We start from the raw sequence: 7,341 nt of genomic DNA on the forward strand, positions 1-7,341 counted from the left end.
TCATTATTCAAAACATAGTGTCTGAGTTTTAGTTCAAAAACTATTTATGTAGATATTTGATATTAAACTAGAACTATCACTAAATGTGATTAATACCCACACAAGTCTGCTTCGGAAATGAGGATGTTACTAGTAACAGAATACCTTGTAAAAGAATTGAAAACATAGAGTTGTGGTTGTGGGCATTAAAGACTAGAACTGCCACTATCATGGCTTGAATACCCCCGCATACCACTTTTGTAAGAATAAACAGTGGCCATTTAGAGCTCAAGGACAACCTCCCTGCAAAATCTGAGGTTATGCCAGTGCATTGCTAAAGTTATGTATTCTACATGCTTCAAATGTGAAAATGTCCAAAATCAATAAATTGCGGACAGGACATTCTTTTAGCAATTGAGAAGAAAAGCTTTTTTTTGTCAAGGACCCCTGTGACCTTGACCTTTGACCCAGTGACCTCAAAATCAATAGGGGTCACCTTATAGTCCATGATCAACATCCATTGCCAAATATGAAGACTGTGGGTCAAAGGAATCTTAAGGAGTGGACAAACTTTTTTGAAGTCAAAGTCCCTATGAACCTTGACCTTTGATCCAGTGACCTCAAAATCAAAAGGGTCATCTACTAATTCAATGATCATCATCCATGCCAAATATAAAGACTTGTGGGGTCAAAGTAATCTAAAGTTATTGGGCAGACAAACTTTTTTAAAGTCAAAGTCCCTGTGACCTTGACCTTTGACCTGGTGACCTCAAAAATCAATAGGGGTCATCTACTAATCATGGACTAAACCTCCATGCCAAAATATGAAGAACTGTGGGTGAAAGGAATCTTAAGTTATTGGGCCGACATGCTTTTTGAAGTCAAGGCCCCTGTGACCTTGACCTTTGACCTGGTGACCTCAAAGTCAATAGGGGTCATCTACTAATCATGACGTACCTCCATGCCAAATATGAAGACTGTGGGTCAAAGGAATCTTAAGTTATAAGGCGGGACAAGCTTTTTTGAAGTCAAGGCCCTGTGACCTTGACCTTTGACCTAGTGACCTCAAAAATCAATAGGGATCATTTACTAATCATGACTAACCTCCATGCCAAAATATGACGACTGTAGGTCAAAGGAATCTTAAGTTATTGGCGGACAAGCTTTTTTTAAAGTCAAGGCCCTGTGAACCTTGACCTTTGACCTGGTGACCTCAATCAATAGGGGTCATCTACTAATCATGACTAACTACCATGCCCAAATATGAAGACTGTGGGTCAAAGGAATTTTTAAGTTAAGGGCGGAAATGAAAAAAAAACCGACGGCCGGACGGACGGCCGGACGGACAGCCGGACGGACGGACAAGCTGATTCCAGTATACCCCCCTTACAACTTTGTTGTGCGGGGGTATAATAAGATGCACATAGTCTGAAAGATCTGGCTGGTGTTCTGAATAAGATGACATGATATCTCAACTGCAGGTATGTTTCTCATCAGGTACAATAAAAGAAATTTATATTGACAGGGTTCCCCCAGGAGCAATTTTAGTTTGCACCACCAGATTGGCCAATCAAAAAAGTTGAAGCCAATGGCTCCAATGTTGGAACCATTAATTCTGCAAAGGAGATATGTCTATCTTTGCTAAGATATGCTAGCAGTTTGGAGTGAAATTTTTAAAAGGATTTTTTCCTAACTGGAAAGGAGTATATGTCCTGATTAAATACAAAGCTCATATGTCTATTGATTATAGAATGTTTCAATGTTTACAGCACCTTTATATGTTAACGCAAATGGACCCTACAACCATTATGTATAAATTAATTGGCACCTTTATTGCACTTATCAATATAAGGATAAGAGCTGTGTAAAATCTTTTCAAAGATAATTATTTACATACAGAGATTATAACTAGCATATGAATTTGTTAATGTTAAAGGATTTTTCCTTACTAAAATCATTTAAATGAAAATATCTTTCCATTATTTGTATTCATTCTTAGAAGTACAGCTGGCATGGAGGGGTTTCACCAGCTCATCTTGATGTATTGTACCAAAAGATTTGCTAACACACCACCTGTTTATAGGATGCACAATCTTCTTGCAGCCATAGATTATAATATACATGCAAATAGACCATACATCACCAACAAGGGGGGTCTGTTAGGTATGCTACTTACAAAACTCCAACATGTAATGTTTCACAATTTTACAGAATGAAAGAAAAACAGTGTCCAGTTTGTGTTAATAAAAGTGAATTGTTTGGAACTATAATAATGTTCAACATAGATGTACTCTGTACTGAGTCTAATATGGATGTAGCATGTTTCTTTGTTTATTTCAATAGAAAGATTTCAGTTCTTCAAACATATAAAGAGGCAAAACCTAAATAAAATGTTGTGCTTTGTCTTCTTTGGGCATATAGATTCTCAACATTTGTTTTTTTCATTTTTGCATATGAATATAAATGCTGCATATCTTAGTATTGAATGTTCCTGCCTCTATGAATTATAAGATATTTTTATTGAAAGTGTGATCACTATGCATTTATATTGCCTATAATAATATTAATTTCAATCAAAAGAGATTTTGCAGTCTCTGAATAACCTGACTTATAAATTTTGAGGACATAATTACATGTAATGCATTTTGAGAATTGTATACACTTATGATGTTTGTTATAACAGCCTTGTTAATTTCTCATTTCAGACTTCAGCGAGTCTGGATGAATTAAAGAAGAAGAAAAAGTATCATTATACCATTTTCTCATGATGCTATAACTCTGAGAATTAGTGACATGGAGGGGATATATAAAGTAGAAAGTTAGAGGAAGATGACCCCACAGACTTTCAAAATATTTGGCCCAAGTTAGCCCGAAGCCTACCCGAGCCATTCATGAGGAACATAAATCAAGATATGATTGACTTTTTATGGAAAAGAATGATAAAATAGTGTGTTACACTGATTGCCCAACTATTCAAACATATTTAAGCTGACATTGAACACCTGGTATTCATGATAGTTTTATGAAATATCTTTTAAGATATGGCACTGTATCTACCTTGTTTCGAAAAAATTCTCTTGATTCATTTGTCATGACTCAAGGTCTGTTTTTAATATTTTGTCAGAAAAATGACTACTTTTTATACAAGTGCAAAATATTATCCAATCTATTAAACTATAAGTGCTGCTATGAGCTTTAATGTAGTAACAAAGTTAAAAGTATTTTTCAATTTTATCTTTTGATATACATGTACTATGTGTCATTCACTTTAGCTCAGCTTTTTTTTTTTTTTTTTTTTTTTTTTTTTTTTTGAAAAAAGAAATAGAGGTTGCTGCTGTTGCCTTCTGCAAACTTGAACCTTGTTCATAACTTTTAAAGTTCTTGGTGTATTGTCTAACCTTGGCCTTCATTCATAATTGACCTTGACCTTCAAGGTTAAATGTCTAAATTTTGGCTTGGCTTGTTATTTGCTATAAGTGGCTTTAACTTTATTGCCCTGTGTTAATTTTCATATTTTATTTTTGTCTTGGCCATTTCTCCTAAACTATATTGTTTAACAAGGCAACACATCCGACTCGCGGAGATCAAGTTGTTATTAGTCCATGAATTGTTTGTAGTCCAATCTAGTTTATTAGACCAATGACATAGGGGCATTTTATATAAAATCCTTGTTCAATCAAACAAGGCAAGCCTTAAAATTATCTTTGTATTTACTCCCTCATCCCATTCCAGTTTAGATAGGTTAGGTGGGCCGATAAAATATTTATTTTTGTGCCCCCACTTTAGTGGCGGGCATTTAAATTTACCCTTGTCCGTCCGTCCGTATTTCACCTAGAGTCATGAAACTTTACTGTAATGTTGATCAGCAAGTGTAGTTGTTCACCTTGGTATTTTCATCTGGATATTTTTAGTATTTTCAGAGTAACTGCCATTGAATTTTTGCAATTTTCAACTTGTGTCGCATGCTACTCAGGAAGTATTTGACCTAGAGCAATGAAACTTTACAGGAATGTTGAACATTATGTGTAGTTGTGCACCTGGGTATTTTCGTCTGGATTTAGTATTTTGAGAGCTATGGCCCTTGACATAGTAAAATTTTGCAATTTTCAACTTGTGTCGCATGTAACTCAAAAAGTATTTGACTTAGAGTCATGAAACTTTACAGGAATGTTGATCAGCATGTGTAGTTGCGCATCTGGGTATTTTCGTCTGGAATTATTTAGGATTTTTAGAGTTATTGTCCTTGACTTGGTAAAATTTTGCAGTTTTCAACTTGTGTCACATGTAACTCAACAAGAACCGGTTGAACCGGGTGATGCTCCCCGAGAAGGTTCTGGACACAGGAAAGTATAAAAAAAATGAACAAAGGGCAATAACTCCAAAATTAGACCAGGCTTTGTTTAGGTTCTTTAAGTGTTGCAGTTCTATCCAATTACATCTAGCTACCTACAAAGTTTCATGTTGATATCTCTAATAGTTTTAAAAGTAATGTCCAGGACAAAAGTCAAAAAGTAAAATAAACAAAGGGCAATTACTTCAAAATAAGGCAAGGCAGAGTAATGATTCTTAAGCACTGCACTTCCACCCAATGAGACCTATCTATCTACAAAGTTTCATGTTAATATCTCTTATAATTTTAGAGTAATGTCCCAGACAAAGTTCAAAGTGTCAAAATGAACAAAGGGCAATAACTCCAAAAGTAGGCAAGACAGTGTTACAGTTCTTGTGCACTGCAAACTTACTCAATGAGATCTATCTACCTACAAAGTTTCATGTTGATATCTCACTCTCTTATACATTAACCCTTTCCCCCATGAGCATATTGTGAAAAATGGCCATTTTCACTGAAAAGCCTCCTGTTACAAGTTCAAACTGCTATGAAACTATGAAAAATGCTTCAATACTAATCAAACTTGGCACAAATGTTGACTGGACCATTGCCTTTGTAACGACATGCTCAGTCTTAAATTTCCTGTTACCATGGCAACGAGGGAACATCTCAAAATTGCCAAAAATCACTATTTTGCCTCGATTTTTTCCATCAATATTTATTTCAAAGTGCTACAACTTCTCAAGGGATTGAGATAGAGTCAAAAGCTTTTCAGCGTTGGTTGGCACATCCCCCTTCTGGCAACCCCCTGATGTATCTTTTGGATGGGGGGCGGCGCCGAAAAAGTGCTCAATTTTTTTAGCAACATTTCTCAAACCAAAACTTATGTTAAGGGCCCAAATAGGACATTTTGTCACTATTTGAGGCCCCAAAAAAGGGGGGGGGGGGGTCGAAAGTGCGTTGTTTCACGTATATATGTGGTAAAGGGTTAAGAAATATGTCCCGGACAAATTTCAAAGTGTAAAAATAAACAAAGGGGGATAATTCAAAAATTAGGCAAGGCAGAGTTAAGGTTCTTGTTCACTGCACACCTACTCAATGAGATCTATCTACCTACAAAGTTTCATGTTGATACCTCTTATACTTTTAGAGTTATGTCCCGGACAAAGTTCAAAGTGTAAAATAAACAAAGGGGGATAATTCAAAAATTAGACAAGGAAGAGTTACGGTTCTTGTGCACTGCACACCTACTCAATGGGATCTATCTACCTACAAAGTTTCATGTTGATACCTCTTATACTTTTAGAGTTCTGTCCCTGACAAATTTCAAAGTGTAAAATAAACAAAGGGGGATAATTCAAAAATTAGACAAGGAAGAGTTACGGTTCTTGTGCACTGCACACCTACTCAATGAGATCTATCTACCTACAAAGTTTCATGTTGATACCTCTTATACTTTTAGAGTTCTGTCCCTGACAAATTTCAAAGTGTAAAATAAACAAAGGGGGATAATTCAAAAATTAGGCAAGGCAGAGTTACGGTTCTTGTGCACTGCACACCTACTCAATGAGATCTATCTACCTACAAGGTTTCATGTTGATACCTCTTATACTTTTAGAGTTATGTCCCGGACAAAGTTCAAAAAGTAAAATAAACAAAGGGGGATAATTCAAAAATAAGGTAAGGCAGAGTTAAGGTTCTTGTGCACTGCACTTCTACTCAATGAGATCTATCTACCTACAAAGTTTCATGTTAATACCTCTTATTCTTTTAGAGTTATGTCCCGGACAAATTTCAAAGTGTAAAATAAACAAAGGGGGGTAATTCAAAAATTAGGCAAGGCAGAGTTACGGTTCTTGTGCACTGCACTTCTACTCAATGGGATCTATCTACCTACAAAGTTTCATGTTGATACCTCTTATACTTTTAGAGTTATGTCCCGGACAAAGTTCAAAGTGTAAAATAAACAAAGGGGAATAATTCAAAAATTAGGCAAGGCAGAGTTACGGTTCTTGTGCACTGCACTTCTACTCAATGAGATCTATCTACCTACAAAGTTTCATGTTGATACCTCTTATACTTTTAGAGTTATGTCCAGGACAAAGTTCAAAGTGTAAAAATAAACAAAGGGGAATAATTCAAAAATTAGGCAAGGCAGAGTTACGGTTCTTGTGCACTGCACTTCTACTCAATGAGATCTATCTACCTACAAAGTTTCATGTTGATACCTCTTGTTGTTTCAAAGTTATGTCCCGGACAAGAAAAGGGGACGGACGGACGGACGGACGGACGGAAAGACGGACGGACGGATGGACGGACGGACGGACAAGGCGGCGACTATATGCTCCCCCGAAATTTTTTCGGGGAGCATAAAAAAGGATTTGACATAGAGTCATTAAACCTTAGGGGAAGGTTGCTCAGCATATTTAGTTTTGCACCTGGAGTTTGGCTTGTGGATTTATCCAGTATTTGTAGAGTTATTTCCCTTGACTTAGTAAAAAACGTTTCATTATGTTGTTATTTGTTCCTTGAGTGCTTGAGTGAGAATCAACCAACTTTACAGGAATAATGATCAACATCACTAAATTACAGGAATAATGATTTACATCACTGTGAAGCTATGAACCTGGGACTTTTATGAGGATTTTTTTTCAGTTTTGTTAGAGTTATTGCCCTTGACTTACAGTAGTATAAATTTACAATTTTTAACTTGTTCATGCATAGCTAAAAAATATTAATGTTTTCTTTTATTTCATTCAGCCAAACATAAATAATTTATCATTTAACTCCATAATTAATATCCTACAGGGATAAAATATAAATAAGAAAGACAATATAGGAGTGGCTACTACAGGTTCACTTTAATTTATCGAATAATTTACAATTTTCAACTTGTTCATGCATAGCTCAAAAAGTATATCACTTGTAGGCCTGAATGTTTAAAAGAATGTTGGTCAGCATGTGTACTTATGCACCTTGGGGTTTACTTGTGAATTTATTCAGTATTTGTAATGTTCTTGCCCTTTTCTTAG

The 7,341-nt window shown here is 35.7% G+C and overlaps 1 long non-coding RNA gene across 1 annotated transcript; it reads left to right on the forward strand.

The window, feature by feature from the left end:
- Window positions 1–1,390: 1,390 nt before the first annotated feature.
- LOC132721457 (uncharacterized) lies at window positions 1,391–3,220 on the forward strand. The gene is made up of 3 exons (XR_009624462.1): window positions 1,391–1,460; window positions 1,979–2,142; window positions 2,685–3,220. It is a non-coding gene; the product is annotated as an uncharacterized LOC132721457 (long non-coding RNA).
- The last annotated feature ends 4,121 nt before the right edge of the window (window positions 3,221–7,341 follow it).

The sequence above is a fragment of the Ruditapes philippinarum genome, unplaced genomic scaffold, assembly GCF_026571515.1.
Source record: "Ruditapes philippinarum isolate M1 unplaced genomic scaffold, ASM2657151v2 ctg6809_1_1_1_1, whole genome shotgun sequence".
NCBI lineage: Eukaryota > Metazoa > Mollusca > Bivalvia > Venerida > Veneridae > Ruditapes > Ruditapes philippinarum.